The 4330-nt window shown below is 38.5% G+C and overlaps 1 pseudogene; it reads left to right on the forward strand.

The window, feature by feature from the left end:
- Nucleotides 1–734: 734 nt before the first annotated feature.
- Nucleotides 735–3183, forward strand: LOC139178723 (lys-63-specific deubiquitinase BRCC36 pseudogene; annotated as a pseudogene).
- The last annotated feature ends 1147 nt before the right edge of the window (nt 3184–4330 follow it).

Consider the following 4330-nt stretch of genomic DNA (forward strand, 5'->3'; position numbering starts at 1 on the left):
CAGATCTCCAATATCAGGAATGAAAAAGAAGCATCATCCTGCAGAACGTCTAAACATTAAAAATTTAGTGAAATGTATTATGCTTATTACTCAAAAATTTAATGAATTAAAAAAAAAACTTTGAAAAACTAAACTTACCATTATGGATCAAAAGTAATAGAAAATATGGCTATTCCTAAATGTCTTTACAAAAGAAGTGATTTAGCATCTTCTCTATGAAGGAATTTTCAAGACAGGATAGCTACTCAGGTGAATTTTTCGGAACATTTGAAAAAAGAAATTGTACCAATCTTTTTACAAAATCTTTTAGGAAAGAGAGAACATACTTCTCAGCTTTCTTGTAAAGCCAGACTAATGCAGAAATGAGAATTTGACAAGAATATTACAGCAAAAGAAAATTGCAAGCTGATATATCAGGAAAATATACAGAACTCCAAAATATTGTCAAATTATAATGTAATTTATCCAGAATGTTATGAAAGTAATCTATAAAAATATATCATGACTCAGTAGTTATTTCAGGAATTCCAAGATTAGCATTTGAAAAGTGATCAGTGGGATTCACTACATTAACAGAATGAAAGAAAAAGAACCATCTCAATAGAGGCAGAAAAATTATTTGATGTAATTCAAAACCAATAAATGACGGAACTCCCAGGAAGGTAGTGAAATTTAAATTGCAAAATGAAAATTTTATTCACGTAACATTCATAGATACTTGAGGGAACCCGCCCGGCCCGGCTGAGCGGCGGGTTGGCCAGGGCCGAGCTGGCCGGAGGCGGACGTGAGCGGGCCGGGCCAAGATGGCGGTGCAGGTGGTGCAGGCGGTGCAAGCGGTCCATCTGGAGTCAGACGCCTTCCTGGTGTGTCTCAATCACGCTCTGAGCACGGAGAAGGAAGAGGTGATGGGGCTGTGCATTGGGGAGGTTGACACCGTCAGAATTGTTCACATTCATTCTGTCATCATCCTGCGACGTTCCGATAAGAGGAAGGATCGTGTGGAAATTTCTCCAGAGCAGCTGTCTGCGGCTTCAACAGAGGCAGAGAGGTTGGCTGAACTGACAGGTCGTCCCATGAGAGTTGTGGGTTGGTATCACTCCCATCCCCATATAACTGTTTGGCCTTCACATGTTGATGTCCGCACACAAGCCATGTACCAGATGATGGATCAAGGTTTTGTAGGACTTATCTTTTCCTGCTTCATAGAAGATAAAAATACAAAGACTGGACGGGTACTCTATACTTGCTTTCAATCCATACAGGCCCAAAAGAGCTCAGAATATGAAAAAGATGATCCTCAAACTCATGGAATTCCAAAGTGTCCTGAAGAGTCAAAATATCAAAAAAGAAGAATCAAATTCGAGGAATCATACTTCCAGATTTCAGAACTTACTACAAAGGTTCACTAACTAAAGTTTGTGGATCTGGGAAAAGTAGAGACATAGAGACTAATGAAGTAAATAAAGCTGCTTATCTACGGCCAGTTGGTTTTCACCAAAGATGCTGATGTCATTCAATGAGGAAAGAAGAGTTTGTTCAATAAGTGGTGCTGGAACAACTGGTTATCCACATACACTAGGTATAAAAATGAAATCAAATCAATGACCTAAACAGAAGAGCTAAAACTATAAAATGCTTAGAAGAAAACATAGTGGTAAATTTTCATGAAAGAAAATTTGTAGAAAGAAAGCTGAGCACTAAAGAATGGATGCTTTTGAACAGTGGTGTTGGAGAAGATTCTTGAGAGTCCCTTGGACTGCAAGGAGATCCAAGCAGTCCATCCTAAGGGAGATCAGTCCTGGGTGTTCATTGGAAGGACTAATGTTGAAGCTGAAACTCCAATACTTTGGCCACCTGATGTGAAGAGCTGATTCATTTGAAAAGACACTGAAGAGCTGACTCATTTGAAAAGACACTGATGCTGGGAAAGATTGAAGGCAGGAGGAGAAGGGGACAACATAGGATGAGATGGTTGGAGGGCATCACTGACTCAATGAACATAAGTTTGGGTAAACTCCAGGAGTTGGTGATGAACAGGGAGGCCCGGCATGCTGAGGTTCATGGGGTCGCAAAGAGTTGGACATGACTGAGCGACTGAACTGAACTGAAATTTTCATGACATTGGATTTGTTAATGGAATCTTATATATGACACCAAAAGCATGGATAACAAAAGAAAACAGATAAATTGGATTTCATAACAATTTTTCTGCATCAAATGACATTATCAAGGAAGCCAAATGACAACCTATAGAATAGGAGAAAATATTGCAAATCTGATATCTGAATGAGTCTAGTATCCAGAATGTATAAAATGACATCTTAAAAATTGGCACAGGACTTGAATAGATATTTCTCCAAAGTAAATGTGCAAAAGGTCCACAGGCACATGGAAAGATGCTCAACATCATTAGTCATTTGGAAAATGCAAAGCAAAACTATAACAAGATCCCACCTTAATCCACTGAGTTGACCATAATATTAAAAATGGAGAATAACAAGTGTTGACAGAGATGTGGAGAAATTGCAGCCTTCAGGCATTGCTGGTGGGGAATGTAAAATTGTGAGGCTGCTGTGAAAAAGTATCGGGGAGGTTTTCCAAAAAGTTAAACACAGAATTCTCATATGACCTAGCAACTCTATTCCTAGGTATATACCAAAAAGAATTAAAAACAGGTACTCAAACACTTCGACATGAATATTCATGCAGCACTGTTCACAATAGCCAAAAGTTGGAAACGACCTAAATGTCCATCAACTGATGAACAGATAAAATTTAGTATTGATATATGCATTCAGTGGACTATTACTCATCGTAAAAATATGAATGAGGTACCAAAACATACTACAATGTGGAACGATCTTGAAAACATTAATGCTAAGTGAAGGAATCCAAACAAAACAGGTCACATATTGTAGAATTTCATTTATATGAAGTGTCCAGAATAGAGACAGAAAGACTGGTGTTTGGCATGGGTTGGTCAGAGGGAAGGATGGGGAACAGTTGCTTTAATTGATACGGGATTTTATTTTGGGGTAATGAAAATTTTTTAGAACTACATAGAGGTTGTGGTTTTACAACACTGTAAATGTACTAAATTCTATTGAATTGTTGCCTTTAAAATGGATAATTTTAAAGAGACACTGATGTATAGAACAGTCTTATGGACTCTGTGGGAGAGGGAGAGGGTGGGAAGATTTGGGAGAATGACATTGAAACACGTAAAATATCATGTAAGAAACAAGGTGCTAGTCCAGGTTCGATGCACGATACTGGATGCTTGGGGCTAGTGCACTGGGACGACCCAGAGGGATGGTATGGGGAGGGAGGAGGGAGGAGGGTCTAGGATGGGGAACACATGTATACCTGTGGCGGATTCATTTTGATATTTGGCAAAACTAATACAATTATATAAAGTTTAAAAATAAAATAAAAAAATAAAAAAATAAAAAAAAAATAAAAAAAAAAAAACATTCATAGATACTTGAAAATTCTCTTTGTCCTGGTGAAGTTGAAACTCAGACCTTGTGACCTTTGATCTTTACTTAGCACTTTGATGGCCTCAGACCTCATTGGCTTCAGTTATCTCACAGAATCCTCATAGCAACCCAGCAGATTTGTCCAGTTCAGTTCAATTCAATTTTATGGGCAGTCACTTATGACCAAGTTGCCAGCACTGAACTTTTAAGATAATTGTCATTAGTATAGGGAAGGAGGCAAGAAGAAAGCCAAAGAGATTACTTTTAAATCAGAATTTAAAATGTTATGCTTTAAAGGACAGTATAAAGAAAATGAAAACACAGCATGCAGAAAATATTTCCAAATTGTGTGTCTGATTAAGATGTATCTGGAATATACATATAAACACAACTCAGTAATAAAAAGACAAATAACCCAATTTTAAAATGAGTGAAGAATTTGAATCAACATTTCTCTAAGTAAGATATACGCATGGCCAAAGAGTACATGAGAAGATGTTCATATTAGTCATTCAGTTCAGTTCAGTTCAGTCGCTCTGTCATGTCCGACTCTGCGACCCCATGAATCGCAGCATGCCAGGCCTCCCTGTCCATCACCAACTCTAGGAGTTCATTCAGACTCATGTCCATTGAGTCAGTGATGCCATCCAGCCATCTCATCTTCTGTCATCCCCTTCTCCTCCTGCCCCCAATCCCTCCCAGCATCAGAGTCTTTTCCAATGAGTCAACTCTTCGCATGAGGTGGCCAAAGTAATGGAGTTTCAGCTTTAGCATCATTCCTTCCAAAGAACACCCAGGGCTGATCTCCTTCAGAATGGACTGTTTGGATCTTCTTGCAATCCAAAGGGCTT

The sequence above is a fragment of the Bos indicus genome, chromosome 22, assembly GCF_029378745.1.
Source record: "Bos indicus isolate NIAB-ARS_2022 breed Sahiwal x Tharparkar chromosome 22, NIAB-ARS_B.indTharparkar_mat_pri_1.0, whole genome shotgun sequence".
Lineage (NCBI taxonomy): Eukaryota > Metazoa > Chordata > Mammalia > Artiodactyla > Bovidae > Bos > Bos indicus.